Consider the following 16,587-nt stretch of genomic DNA (forward strand, 5'->3'; position numbering starts at 1 on the left):
TTGGTGGACACAGTGAAGCAAATGTCTGTAAGAGTCTTGATAAGAAAGCTGTAGCTCGAGAAGCAAGCTGGTTGCTCAGGCGTGCCGTCTACTGCTGAGAAAGGAGGGCTGTTTACCCAGATGAGCAAATTCCTTGCCTGAACAAATTCGTTTTCAAAAATGTCCTGAAGTAAATAGTAAGGTTATTAATCGGTTTAAAGTCTTCTTGAATAAGAATTTCCTGCAACAAATTTAAGTTTTGCTGACACAGGTGGCCTTCATTATTAGTCCTGAGAGTTAAGTTAGGATACAGGTGGTCTTCTTCTCATTAAAAAGGTCAGCAGATCATTAGAAGTTCAACTCATAATAAATAAGGAGGGCAAAAGTTCAGTAGGGCTAAAAGCAAACAAAAAGGTAAGTTGGAGCTGTGAGCAGAAAAGTGAGTCACACCACCAGTACTTGGGAATACAGGGACCACATAGGGAAGCAGAATGAGTAGTGGTGCAGTCAGTCATCACTGAGACCAGGAAAATCGAGAAGTGTCCATTTGTTTATTTGCAGTAGTTAAATAACACAACAGGTATGGGCCTGATTCTTTAAGGTACCAGAAAGATCGGAGAGGCCTACTATACCCTTGTTCCTGAGCTCATTCCCTGTCCAGAGAAGGACCAGGACCAGAAGGTAGAACCTCCAATAAAGTGGTCAAAGGAGAGACACATTAGGGGAAAAACAGGAGTGATTCAACTAAGATCTGTCATTTAGTTAATACTCTTATGTCAATGTCAAGTTCCTAATTTTGATCATTGTACTGTGATTATGTGAAATATTAACATTAGAGAGAACTCAGTGAAGGAGATACAAGAAGGTTTTGTTTTGCAGCTATTTCTAAGTCTAGATACATTTCCCCCCCAAAAAAGTTAAAATTTATTTACAGGTCTGGATACTTACTGTTTGGCATTGGATAAGAGTCTACTTAGAGATTATTTGTTCTGCCTCTCTGGGTGCATTTAACGGAGACAGCTAAGTGGGAAGGTGTGACTCGGAAGGAGAGTGCCCTCTGTTTGGGCTGTTTTGATTCTGGAGAACCACAAGGTCAACTAACACTACATAGCAGAAGCCAAGTGCTTTATCAAGGTAGGCACAAGGTTCTAATGAAGCACATAGGAGAGAGTAGTGAAGCAACACAGAAAGGGACACAAGAAGAGAAAGCTTCCCCAGAGAGGTGGTGAGATGCGTATTAAAGAGCCCCGGGCTTAGAATGCAAAGGCTGGTTGGTTGTCCTGGGATGTTCCAGGCAGGGCAGTGTAACTTCAGATCCTGCAGGTGCCAGGCTGGAGTCTAAATGTAGGCCTCAGGAGAGACATAGGAAGTGAGGGGATGTGAGTAGATGAAACATGCCCATGTAAAGGTATTCAAATGTTTATTTTTTAACTGTGAAAGCACCTGAGTTAGTCTATAGGCCACTAATTTTCAACCCAGGTATGTTCTAGAGGTTAAGGGAAAAGAGTAAAAAAGATTTTGAGGTGCCTGTGTAAAACTCCACACCAGATAGAAAAGTAGACCCAAGTTTAAGACAAAAGCCCGGTTCAGAACTTAAGAGCTGATGTTGAATGTACTTTGGAAATAAGACTACAGGCCTGGAATATGTTCAAATGGGACTTCCCATTTAATTAAAGTCTGCACACAGCAACAACCAGACTTCCAGCGAATGTCTCACCTCAAACCTTATCACGGAGTGTCTTTCACTGTGTGGCTATGCACATGCCAGAATTCCCTCCATTCCACAGCTTTCCACGAACTGTTTTTGGATCCACAGGGGAGGGAGCCTCTTACATTCAAAAGGAAATAAATTTCAAAAAGCTAAAATACTCATTTGAGAAGTGATTTGAGTACCTAGTTTGAAAATAGGAAGAGGAACGGTAAATGAGGTCAAATATGTTTTTGACAAGAGATACACATACATTCATTGAAACAGAGCATTATGTGAACAAGGACATAAGGAAAATATACATCTGAAAAGAGATTTAGATAAAACACTTATAAGAAGGAGAAGCACTGTATTCTAGCAGTAAAACAAATATAATTGGGTATTGAATATCTACAAAAGATTCCAGGTTTGCTCCAGAGAATAAAGCATTAAAGATTCTTCCGTTATTTGGGGTTTTAGCCAGATATGTGATTTGGGGGGTCCTTTCACTTCACTCAGTCTCTGTAATCTCTCTCTCAGGAATCTGACTCCTGTAGCAGTAGCCAAGAGAGAAAGCCCCAAACATTCATAATTTTTCCTAATAAAAGTATCTTGCAGAGCAAAATGAAATTGTTCTTTTATATTATACCACAAAGGTTTCATAAACTCAAACACCAAAGAGTATAAGAGCTTAGAAATGTAACTCTTACATCAATGTAATTTCAGCAGCTTATTTCAATTATTCAGGTCTAACAACATCCCCCCCAAAAAAAGAAAGAAAAAAAGGTAAGTTTCTAAATAGTGTAAATACATTGAAAATAATGACACATTCTTTCACAAAGGTGTTTCACTCTCCCCTACTTGTAAGGATTTGTATATTAAACTTTCATCAACTCGAAAATAAGATAATGAATAAAAGCATCTATATCTGTGAAAAGCCATTTCCTAACCACCTCATTCTGCTCTAACTTTTGTTTGCTGCCCACGAAATATCATTTGAGCCAAATTTAACATCTCTGCAGAGGCAAGAGTCAGGCTGCACAGCCTATTGTAAGAGATGCTTGTGTGTTATAAGAACTGGCGTAATGACATCCTGCTTCATAATGACTATTTCCAGGTATAGAAATTACAGGCATCTTTTAAAACCAGGCAGAATTCTGACCATCTTGGCTGCATCTATTTTCCATCTTTCAAGCTCAATAGTTATTCCTTTCATAAGGATAATGAGTGTCACGCTGGATTATACGACCCAGCTACATCTGTTCTCCCTTGTTTTCTAGATACTACATTCATTGTATTTCACAGCATGAGCCTCCAATCAAGATCCTGAATGTTGCTGCATGATAAATGTCACAGATGAAAAAATGGTCCAGTGCCAAAGTCATTATCACAGCTCTGGCCCATCTCCTTGAACAATGCCTCTCAATGCTCACACTTTTCCTTGCAAAAGTACCATAGAAACTGCCTTTTCAAACTTAGGAAGTTTCTGCCCAGTATTTGGATACACATGCCAATTGTGAATTGTCTGTTATGTCTTTCCTGTGTGCTTTACTACCTGGATTCATTCTGTTATTCTACTCATCCCTCATAGGGCTCACCCTCCCCAGCACCTCACCCCTTCAGCTGGGAAAGCACGTGATGGAAGGCACGGACCACGGAACTGCCGCCCCCAGCTCTCTAACAAAGCAAGGTCTAGGAGGTTCACAGCACCAGCCAGAAAAGAGATTTTTGAGGTAGCCTAAAACCTTGATAAACCAGAGTGCCCAAGCTATGGTGTGTTCTAGAATCAGACCTAAACAGTGTCAGGGACCTGAGAGTTCATCTAATTGAACCCCTTATATGCAGAAGAATATTGAGGCTCAGACAGGTTGAATAAGTGATACATAGCTACATGGCTGCTTGGCCACAGAGCAGACCTGGAACCAGACTCAGTTTTCTGGAAAGCCTTCCAGAATGCTGCACATGCCTCTGTTACTTCCAGTGAATGAAAGTTTCTGTTAAATCTAATAATCAGAATTTTTCCTGTTATATTAGACTTTCTTAAATCTTATTTCTAAAAACATTTCTCAAAATACAAATCCAATTTCTATCCTTATACTTTAGGTACATTAGTGATGACCTAGACATAGCTTTATTTTTATTCACTCTCTTTCATTCATAGGATGCACTTTTATTTGAGGATGTAGACTTTTTATAATCCTGGTAAGAAAAAGGTGTTTTGTTAAAAACCAACCCATCAAACTAGCATGTTCAGTAGCATCAAACTGTGAGAGAATTTGCTATGTTTAGAGAATAACCCACATGTCAGTCCAGCTGAATATCATGGGCACAGGACCAGAGAGTTAAGCAGAGATTAGAGCTCAGTGGATTTGTAGGTCATACTAAAGTATTTACTAGATAGCTTTGGTCATAGGATTTTGCCTAATATTATATCATATTGTATGCCTAGCCCCACTGTACTAAAATTCTTCATAAATACTATTTTAATGACTACATTCCATATTATGATTTGTTTAAGGATAACTTGGATGTTAGTTAGGTATGTGGTTCTTTTTATTTTTCACTATAATAAACATTGCAAGAGTCAACATTCTTGTAAATCTTTGCTGTTTATAGTCCATCTCTGATTATTTCCTAGTAGAGGAATTTCTGAGGTAAGACTAGAAACATATTTGAACCAAAGAAGCCAAACATAATCAAGGCTCTATTTCAGGTTCTTATCTTTTCTGAGATTAGAAAAATGTTGGCATCTAAATCTTTTTAGTGCATGCACAAAGCGTGTTCTGTGCATGAGCACAGCGACTGCTGTGCATGGGTACATTGCTTGGTACATGGAAGTGAGACAGACAGAAGACTGCCAATTTTAAAAGCATATTCTAAATAATACTTTACATTTTTGTCTTAACTAGGATCACATTAAGTTCAAGAATTTAATGTTGCCCTGGGGGAAGAAAAATCGGATATTTCTATTTAATCTCTCTAACATCCTCTTAAGTCTCCATGTTTTCATTATTTCCTGCGAAGAACAAAATATATGTGACAAGTCACCCTTTATCTAGGAATGTCTCACTTTTTTAATTTTTGATTTTTTTAATTGTATGTATGATTTTTTAAATTGCCACAGTTGGTATGCATTATATTGGTTTCAAGTATACAACAGTGATTCAACAGACACACATTACTAAGTCTCTACCCCAACCAGTGCAGCTACTGTCAACACAGAAAGATATTACAGAACCATTGACATACTGCACTTCTATCCCAGTGACCAATGAATATCATGATCGAGATTTTGTGCCTCCTTATCCGTGTCACCTATTTCACCTAGCTGCCTTAACCCCTTCCCCATGGCAACCACATCTCAGTGTCTATGAGTCTACTGCTGTTTTATTCATTTTGTTTTGCTTTTAGATTCCACATATAAGTGAAATCATATGGTATTTGTCTTTCTCTGCCAGGATGATTTCACTTAGCATAACACCCTCTAAGTCCATCCATGTTGTCTCAAACAGCAGGATTTCTTTCTCTTTTATGGTTAAATAATATTCCATTGTATATATGAAATACCTCTTCTTTATCCATTCATCAACTGATGGACATTTTGGTTGGTTCCATATCTTAGCTATTGTAAACAACGTGTTATTGGAAATAAACATAGGAGGGCACATATCTTTTCAAATCAGAGATTTTGTTTTCTTTGGATAAATTCCGAGAAGTGGAATTGCTGGGTCGAATGGTATTTCTATTTCGAGTTTTTGAGGAACCTCCATACTGTTTTCCACAGTGGCTGCACCAATTTACATTCCCACCAACAGTGTAGGAGGGCTGCCTTTTCTCCACATCCTCACCAACACTTGTTATTTCTTATCTTTTAGATAGCGGCTACTGTAACTGGTGTGAGTAGAAATTTCATTGTGGTTTTGATTTGCATTTCCCTGATGATTAGCAATGTGTAGAACCTTTTCATGTGCCTGGTGGCCATCTGTATTTCCTCTTTGGAAAAAAATCTGTTCAGGTCCTCTGACCATGTATTAATCAGGTTGTTTTTTTGATGTTGAGGCATGATTTCTTTATATGTTTTGGATGTTAATACCTTATTTGATAAATCATTTATGAATATATTCTCCCATACTGTAGGTTGCCTTTTGTTTTGTTGATGGTGTCCTGTGCTGTACAGAGCTTTTTAATTTGATGTAGTCCCACTTGATCTTTTTTTTTTTATTTTGTTTCCCTTGCCTGGCAAGATGTATCCAGAAAAAGAATTACTCATGCTTATGTTCAAGAGATTTTTACCTGTATTTTTTTTCTGAGAGTTTTATGGTTTCATGTTTTATATTTAGGTCATTAATTCATTTCAAGTTTACTTTTGTGTACAGTTAGACAATAATCCAGTTTCATTCTCCTTTATGTAGCTGTCCAGTTTTCCAGTACCAGTTATTGGAGAGACTGTCTTTTTCCAATTGTATATTTATGGCTCCTTTACCATATATTGACCATATATGTGTGGGTTTATTCCTGAGCTATTTTTTTCCATTGATGTATGGTTCTGTTCTTGTGCCAGTACCATACTGTTTTGATTACTGTAGCTTTGTGGTATAGCTTAAAGCCAGGAAGTGTAATACCCTCAGCTTTATCTCATTTTTTATAGGATTAATTCAGGATTTCTTAGGCAGGATGGCTCTTCTGAAATGTACACCAGATCTTTTCTTAAATAACTTATCATGGAATCTTTAGAACAGGAAAACAAAATCATCTTGCCCAATGTTTCCCAAAGTGTAATATGCATTCTGTTAGTCATACAAATTGCAAATTGCATAAATGATGAAACCTGCATAATCATGGAAACATTGTTCCTGGAATTATTTTTGTTGGTGGTCCAGCAAGAGTACTGACTTTAAATTGGTATTTATTTATTCATTTATAGGGTTACATTTATTCCAAAGTGGTGATACTTTTGCATTTGTTAGTTATTTTAAATTTCTTTTTCAAATATACATATTTTTACAAGTTAGCTGAGATAATGAGATTTGGTAGATACAAAAGTGGACTATTGATATGTAAATGTAAGGGCCTTAAAGAAAGTGTACATATATGACCAAAGTTTGTGAAACAAGTATTCTAGACCAGCCTTCTCTTTTGACATATAAGAACCAGAGGGAGGAGGATATTTGCCCCAAACCATGCATTCTAAAAGCAGCATCCAGACCTCCCACTCCTGATCCTGTTCTTTGCTTGTATCTACCCTAACTGCTCCTGTAATGCTTTCTTTCAAAAAGAAATTCACTCTATATTTAGAGTAGGATGAAGTCAAATCTTGTGAATGAGAAATGTGGCAAAACTGACTGAATGTATTAAAACTTTCTTCTTTTTAAGAAGTAACTGTCATTGTCATCACAGGGGGGAAAATTAAGCTTCTGTCCTTCACTCTCCCAAAGATGATTATTAGGCCATTTCTTGCAGGTGCAGAGCCAGAACTGCAGAGATAATAGGTTATTATAGGGAAATTTGGCCTTGACATTTTATGATAAATTTTCAGTCAATTAGATGAGAAAGACCCCATTAGATAAAGTGAGTGTACCAATTACTGTGAAGATGGCCTACTGCTAATAATATAATTGAAATTTAGAGAGAAAGCTCAGCTCCCCAGAAACTGACTGTATCAGGGACAGTTAACACCATCATGTAAACATATGTGCTCTCAACCATTTTCAGTTGTTCTCATAATTTTTCTAATCAAATGTCATTTTCATATATATACTAAAATCCCATCATGTAATTATTTTCAAGATGTTTCAGCTCTTTGCCATACAATGTGAAAAATAACAAATAACTGCATATCTCTCCTTTATAATACAAGACATGTAAACATGTAGGATCAGTAACCCCAAGATGATATTCTTGAGACAAGAAAGCAAGCCTCTAGCTAGGTAAGTAATGACTGCTTTTTAGTTCATATTGCAAGGGGGATATTTTAGGCTCACCAACAGGGGAAAAAGAAACTCATCCACACAGTGTGCTCGCTACAGCTGTGAAGCAGCTGTCAGTGGCGGGCTGCCAAGGGGCTTCAATCTCAATCGAACAAAACGGAACAAGTATGTTCTAAGAAACAATCCTGCAAAGGGATGGCTTACTATTGAATTCTTTTTCATCTTCAATGATTTTGCGGCCCATATGAATTTAAAATATAAAATGAAATATTTATCAACAATCAAAAACAGACATGTCTGACTGCGTTATCTGAATTCAATGCTTCTTTCATCCCAGAGAATAGAAAGCTGCTTCAGAGAAACATCCACCCTGCCCCAGGAAAACCTCCTTTTTTGAGATATGCTATGAAATTTTAACCCTGTCACTTCAAAGGAGCTTCTCTAGGGAATGCTACTCTAGATTCTAAAGAGAATTAGATACAAGGCCCCCACTGTCTTTGTTTCAGAATTGTAAATTATTTTCATTAGGAAAATATAATAGCTACCATTTTAAGCCCTATCATGTGCCATGAAGAGTAATACATAGTTTTGCATATTTTTAAACTTGTTTCATCTTTATAAAAGCCTTGCAAAGTAGATGATAATATTTGCCATTTCATAAATGAAGAAAATAAGCCTTAAATATGATAAATAAATTGTCAGCTACTAAGGGGTGGAAGCTACATTTGGATCAAGATCTGTCCCCTGCATACTGATGTCTTCCTCCTACTGGGAGGCCCTCCTCTATTGTTTTCAAAATGTCTTCTTTTATTCCTGGCCTCTCTATCCAAAAAGGCCTCTCCTCTTCACTCTGGGCACTACTGGCTGGGTTTCATTTGTATCCTAATGGTCCTGCCATTCTTACAATCATAAAAGTGAATTTTTGTTCCCAGTATCTCAGTGCCCTTTGTCTCCTATCCACATCCCTCCCATGCTGTCCTTTGCCATTTCCAGATTCCAGTGCTGAATACAGCCCTGTACTACTACCTGCTGCCTGGATCTCCCAGCCATAACTGAGTCACATTTACAAGGCCCAGGACGATTCTCATGGACACCTGATCCCCAGGTAAAGTGTCCAGGGACACCCTAATGGTCTCACTCCTCAGCACTAAGTCTAGATATATATACTCAACTAATGAGGTTAGTTGTTTATTTCTGATTAAATTGACTAGCATTTCCTATCAAACTAATGAAATGAATTTGACCTAAAATCTAAACTTGAACTGAAAATTATAGCTCCCCTCAAAGCCACCTACCAATGCTTAGTTGTTGTTTATAATTGTCAGTTTCTGTCATTTCCATTTCTTTCCAAAGCTTCCCTAAAATCTGGAGGAAAAGGCCATAGACACAAATAATAGAGAAATTTGCTGATTTCCTTATACTCTAAGGTGGAAGGCCTCCAGACTTTCAGACCATCAGCTCCCATTTCCTTCCAATAGAATCTTGCAGGATGGAGATGTAGCACATGCACACACGCACATGCACACACACAGTCCCAGGATAGGCAGGGTAGGAAATGGGGCCATGGCTGCAGTTTTCAAAACTATTTTCCTACTTAATTATTGTTTAACAGCTTCACCCAGTATGCCAACAAGTACTCTATTTTATAGAAACACAGTAAGTGTGCCCTGTCTTTGCCAAAAATAGATTCTCTGTTGGGCATATTCTCAGGTTTAATTCTCATGAGCCCATAGAAAGAGTTATATTGTCCCCGTTGTAAAATAAGAAAAACAGAACACAGAATGTCACAATCTAGGTCTATTTCTAAAGGCTTTACTGTATTTTACCTCAGTCTCTGGCTTCCAAATTCATTTATTCCTTTTGTGACATTGTCCTTTGGCCCGTATGTTGTTTTGCTAGATGGTGGGGAGGAGGCTTTTTCCTTAGTCACATCATTAATGAGCTAGGATAACTTGCCTTACATGTCACAGGCAGTTGCCATATAAGATCTCAGTTTTTCCAACCAGGCAGAGTTACATCTTTTTAAAACCCAAAGCAAATGCCACAGTGTGCACTGCCTCTGGGCTTTTCTTTGTTAGCAACATAAAAAGAAGTCCATTTCACTCCAGGAATAGCGGCCTCTTCCCTTTCTTTCAGCACAGCACACAAGACAGCAAAGACTCTGTTGCACTATTTATGGAAATCATTTATGATTGCACTTGGACCTTTGGGCAGTTCTACCCGGGCTCCGTTCACCACCTCCAGGAACCCTGCCAGCCTGACCCACTCACATCAGGTACATTAAGGCTTCATTTTTTATTGTCCTACTGGTATCCTATCACTATTGCTGTAATAAAGAGTTTTATTTCAGAAGCAAACAATTATTTGCTAGGATATGTTGAAGCTAGAAAATTGGTTTGTACCTCAAGGAGCAGTGAGAATGCAAGAGAATGTGCTCTCTTGCTGCTCCATTGATTCCTGGAGGTAGAAAGGAATGGATAAGAATTAAAATGCCCTCCACCCAGAATTGTTCAAAAGGGTTTTGATTAAGCATAGAATCTTCTCAGAAGGGCTGCCAAAGTCATAGGCCTAGTTTTAAGTCAAGGAAACAGTCAGATAAAGTGATACTTAAGATCAAATATTCAAGTTCAGAGGCTTATATTTTATCTGCTATGAATTCAGAAGGAAAAGGAAAAGTATGTCCCTTACTGCCATCATGTTGACAGCTTGCTGGCTATTTCTATGGAACAGGTTCCACCACTTACCATTCAATGAAGAATGTATAAATTGCTTCCTCTGTGACTCTACTAGGGAATTCCTGGTTCTCTGAAGGAAAAAGGTAACAGGTAAATGTAATGTCAGGTGAGGAGTATTATGGTGGAAGATGAAATGGAACTTTGCTGGTTCCCACAGAAAGCCTGTCTAGGCTTACCTGGAAAGTAGAGGCACAAAAGATTTTCTCATGGCTCCTAAACTGTGTCTCAAGAGACAAACAGAAACTATCCAGCAAAGAGAGGTAGAAAGGACACAGGCGACAGCATAGAGAGTGAGTATGGGAAGTGGGAAACTACAGCTATTCCCAGATAACCAACAAAGCTATATAATACCAACCAGCTGCCCTACCTTCACATTGTTCACATGTTTAAAATTAAACATATTGCCACTCCTGAACCCCACAACTTCATTCTTGAATTTGCATCCAGGCTCGATAACCTGGATTGCTTTTTGATTTTTCCCCAAAATTTATCTATTCTACCTTTACACTACATTTGGCCTTAATCTTAATCTCCTCATTCCTAATCCCATTCCCAATGATTCTTAGGAGGGAGAATAACCATGGTTTCATTTTCTAAGAGTACATGGAATTGCCAACACACTAGTCCAAGTCTCTTGTACCCTCTTCCTGAAGAGAAGCAATAGCTGCCTTCTCTTTCTGTTTCCCAACACATTCTGCTAACCGCTATTAGGCTAATTTTATTGAACTTGATCATGTTCTCCCCTCTAAAAATTTTAATGCATCCACAGTTCAAAGCCCAATCAGGCAAGTGATCCTGAATCCGGTCCCCTTCTGCATTATCCATCTACACAGCCCCTCCCTCAGTCAAATGGCTCTGCTCACCTGCTCTATTTTCCTACTCAAACTCTGTTTCTACAATGGCCTGTGTTTAAAATTGCCCCCAGTTGAATCCTGCATATTCTTAAACAGCCTCCCTCATCCTTTCCATGCAGCCTTATAAAACCAAGCCATGGTTATTTCTCCCTCCAAAGAATCAGCATGATTTGATGCTTTAAGAACACTTTAAGTAAAGAAAGGGAAATGAACACTTACTGAGAACCCACTAAATGCCCAGCTATTAAAACTCTAGGAGTTAAGTATTATTTTACAAATAAGTAAACTGCAGTTAAAAGAGGCTATGTAACATGACCAGCATCACAAAGCTAATATATTTGAACCCAGGTCAGTGTAACTCCAAAGTTCTTGATCTTTTACCAATGCCATATAAGTTATTTCTAAATTAATCATCATTTGTCATTGTTACCAACAATCTAGCACTTACCGTGTACCAACTATGTGCTTCTATCTTGGGAGGATTCAACAAATATCTGATGGGAGCTCCAGAAGACAATGGAGAGACTTGGGTAAGGGTAATATTCGACAAGATAATAATTCAGAATTTTCTAGAATTATTGAAAGGCATGAACCCTCAAATCCAGAAACACCACCAATCTAAGCAGACCGAATAAAAATGCATTTGCCCTGAGACAAATTGTAATGAAAAGAAAAGACAGAAAGTTTAATTTTTCTTTATTGTGCCTCATCCTCTAAGTAACCTCTCTTCAAATGCATATACAACTAAGGGGAACAGTATTCACTTCTTTATGGACAACTTGAAATTACTGGGTTTGTTTCTGCCTAGGTCAGTTGGGTGAGAGGGCTCTGAGTTTTGCTGGGGGGAGGATTGTTTTCCAACATGAGTATTCATTTAGAAAAACAGCTTGGGATGAGTTTTGCAATAATGATATTTTGACAAAAAATAAGGGACAGAATGAAAGCACTTGAAGCAAGAAAGAAAAAGGAAACCCAAAGGGCAAAGACAAAGCAAGGTATATGATGACACACTATCCACCCCAAATTTGACTTCAAGCCCATCCCACCTGGTGGCAAATAAGAATTCTCAGAAAATTTTACCTGCAAAATTGTACAATACCATTACATAATAGGAAAGGCACTAAGGAGCTGAATTTCAGCCCTAGTTACAACATACTCTGACCGTGTGATCTTGGAACTGTGCTCCAGTATCAGCAATTACAAGCAGGTATAATGCAACCTGCTTCACTTATCTCACTTATGAAAATGAAATGTAAACATCTTATTAGTCTGTAACATGTACAAACATGAAAAGGATTGCAGTTATTATGTCAGAGGAGCCATGCTATAGCAATAGACATTCTGTGTAACTAAAGACCATCATGAGCCTCCTAAGAAAGGGCCTATGTGGTGACCCTTCAAAAGTATTTAAACAAACATTTCCTTCATCTAGAAGTAAATAATTCTCAAGTTTATAATACAGAAAAGCAGAAGCAGAGGTCACCCAATCCCCCCTAAGGTGTGAGATGGCAACATTTTCAGTTTATTCCAAATGATCAGAGTCAAGTTTCATTGTTATCTACAGGTGGCCCACACTGTGTTTTTCTCTCTCTGTATCCTTTCTTTCAAAAATCATTGGAGCATACAATTACTTGATTTTCACACAAATGGCCAATTGTCTCAAATAACAGGGAGATGAGGCAAATTTAATTCTGAGTGCGCAATTCTATGCCTGACATTGGAAATGTATCCATTTGACTTATTTTTGTTTAATTCAAATGAACACAGTTTTAAAAGTAAAATGGTCTGATTTGCTTATTTAGGAAATTCTCTTTACCGCAAGCCCACATTTGCATTGTGTCTTAGATTTGTCCTGATATACTGTGTTGGAATAGGACCAGGCTAGATGAATAAGTAAACTTAAAGGACTGTCTTACCAATGTGTCTCTTTAGTGTAGAAACATGTCATTGTTAAGTCTAAGGACCAAATGAAGTAGACAAGGGCAATACAGGTGTACCTTGTTTTATTGCACTTCACTTTATTTCACTTTGCGGTATTGTGTCATTTACAAATTGAACATTTGTGACAGCCCTGCACCCAGAAAGTCTCAGCACCTTTTCCAAAAGCATTTGCTCACTTCATGGCTGTGTGTCATATTTTTGGTAATTCTCACAATATTTCAAACTTTTTCATTGCTCTTTTATCTGTTAGAGTGATCTGTGATCTTTGGTGTTACTATTGTACTTATTTGGGGGGCATCACAAGCTTTCCTCATTATAAGACTCCAAACTTAATAAATGTTGTGCGTGTTCTGACTGCTTCACCAACCAGCTTTTCCCCTCTCTTCCTCTCCCCTTGGGCCTCTGCATTCCCTGACACACAACAGTACTGAAATTAGGTCAGTTAACCCTACAACGACTTGTAGTTGTTCTAGTGAAAGAAGAGTGACAGGTGTCTCCCTTTAAATCAAAAACTAGATATGATAAGTGATGAAGAAGTGTTGAAAACTGAGACAGTTTGAAAGCAAGACCTCTCACACCAAACAGTTATGTTGTGAATGCAAACTTCTTGAAGAAAATTAAAAATGTTCCTCTACTAAACACATGGATGATAAGAAAGCAGAACAGCTTTATTGCTCATGTGGAGAAAGTTTGAGTGTCTGGATAGAAGATCAGACCATCCACAAAATTCCCTTAAGCCAAAGCCTAATCAGAGCAAGGCTCTGACTCTCTTCAACCCCATAGAGGCTGAGAGAAGAGAGGAAGCATGAGAGGAAAGTTGGAAGCTGGCAGAAGTTGGTTCCTGAGGCTAAAGGGAAGAAGCCATCTCCGTAACAAAAAAGTATAAAATAAGTGGCAAGTGCTGATGTAGAAACTGCAGCAAGTTATCCAGAAGATACAGTTAAGATTAATTAATGACAGTGGCTACACAAAACAGGTGATTTTCAATGTAGATGAAACAGCCTTACATTGGAAGATGCCATATGGCACTTACATAGCTAAAGAGAAGTCAGTGGCTAGATTCAAAACTTCAAAGGACAGGCTGACTCTCTTGCTAGAGGCTAGTGCAGCTGGTGACTTTCAGTTGAAGCCAATGTTCATTGACCATTCTGAAAATCCTAGGATCCCTCAGAATTATTACACTCTGCCTATGATCTATAAATGGAATACCAAAGCTGGATGACAGCACATCTGTTTACAACATGGTTTACTGAATGTTTTAAGCTGACTGATAAGAGCTACTGCTCATAAAAAAAATTCTTTTCAAAATATTACTACTTAATTGATAATGCACCTAGTCACCCAAGAGTTCTGATGTAGCTGCACAATGAAATTAATGGTATTTTCATGCCTCCTGACACAACATCCACTTTGTAGCCCATGGATCAAGGAGTCATTTCAACTTTCAAGTCTTATGGTTTAAGAAATACATTTCCTAAGGCTATGGTTGCCATAGAGAATGATTTCTCTGATGGCTCTGGGACAAAGTAAACTGAAAACCTTCTGGAAGGGATTTACCATTCTAGATGCCATTAAGTACATTCATGATTCATAGAAGGAGGTCAAAATACCAATATCAGCAGCAGTTTGGAAGTAGTTGATTCCAACCCTCATTGATGATTTTGAGGGATTCAAGACTTCAATGGAAAAAGTAATTGTAGACATTGTAGAAATAGCAAGAGAACTAGAATTAGAAGTGGAGCCTGAAGATGTGATTGAATTGCTGCGATCTTATAAAACTTGAATGAGGGATTGTTTCTTATGGATGAGCAAAGAAAGCAGTTTCTTGTGATGGAATGTACTACTGGTGAAATTGCTGTAAAGATTGCTGAAATGACAACAAAGGATTTAGAATATTCCATAACCTTAGTTGGTAAAGCAGTGGCAGAGCTTAAGAAGATTAACTCCAATTTTGAAAGAAGTTCCACTGTAGGTAAAATGCTACCAAACAGCATCACAAGCTACAGAGAAATCATTCATGAAAGAAGAGTCAACCAAATGCAACAAACTTCATCACTGTTTGAAGAAATGGCCACATCACCCAAGCCTTCAACAAGTTACCCTGATTAGTCAGCAGCCATCAACACTGAAGCAAAACTCTCCACCAGCAAAAAGATTAGGACTCGCTGTAAGCTCAGATGACGGTCAGTAATTTTTAGCAATAAAATATGTTTTAACTAAGGTATGTACCTTCTTCAGACATAATGTATATTTAAAAGACTACAGTATCATGTAAACATAATTTTTTATACACTAGAAACCCAAAAAGACATTTTACTCACTTCATTGCAATATTCACTTCGTCACTGAACCCACAATATCTCTGAGATATGCTCGCATTTAGGAAATGTTTTCACTGCAGTCATGTTGAAGGGCTCTGTGCTACAAATATTTAATAAATCCTCTGAGCTAACATGGGCATAAGGTAAGATGCTGAAAGATGAATCAGCTTCTCTACAGTTCAGACCCTCTAGCTACAGAAATATTCTAATGCCCACACTTAAGCTATTAGAAATAGTGAAATAAATCCTTACTCTAAAAGGAATCTTGATGACACTAGATACAATTTGTTGATGCTAAATGGCACTAGGCCTTCCCTAGGCATTTCTTTTTCATTATCCTGTACCTCATACTACCCTGGAAGAAAATATTAACAACTCAAAAGCCTCATTGGTCCCTTATGTTGAAAAATGCCAGTTACATGATTTTATCTGTGAAGCTAGAGGTTAAAAGCATTGACTCTGGAGAGAGGCATCCTTGGGTTTGAACCATAGCTCTGCCTCTCTTATTAGCTTTGTAACATGGTACCACTTCCTTGACTTCACTAACTCTGTTACCTGACATGGGGATAATTATACCTAAATCAAAGAGTACTTGGGAGATAGCACTGTGATTAAAGGCCAGTCTACCTGGATTTAAATCCTGCTTCACCATTTATGAGCTAGGTGACTTTGGGACAAGTTATGTAGCCTTTCATGCCTCAATGCTGCCATTTGCAAAATGAGCCTCTTAGGATTATTGCATTATTAAGTAAGGTAATTGTTATGGACTGAGTGTGTCTCCCCAATTTTCATATGTTGAAAACCTAACACACAATGTTATGGGTGTTAGAAAATGGGGCCCTTGGGATGGGAGGTGAGTAGGTCATGAGAGCATAGCCTTCACAAATGGGATTAGTGCCCTTGTAAAGGAGAGCCCAGAGATCTCCCTCACCCCTTCCACTACTTAAGGACACAGTGAGAACCAGAAAGCAGGCCCTCCCCAGACACTGACTTTACTGGCTTTCCAGCCTTCAGAATTATGAGAAATAAATTTTTATTTTTTGTAAGCTACCCAGTCTATTCTGTTATAGAAACCCAAAATGACTAAGACTATAATGCATATAACTAGGATTACAGGATTTAGAAAATAAAATTACAAAATCC

This window comes from Manis pentadactyla, chromosome 1, assembly GCF_030020395.1.
Source record: "Manis pentadactyla isolate mManPen7 chromosome 1, mManPen7.hap1, whole genome shotgun sequence".
NCBI classification, from domain to species: domain Eukaryota; kingdom Metazoa; phylum Chordata; class Mammalia; order Pholidota; family Manidae; genus Manis; species Manis pentadactyla.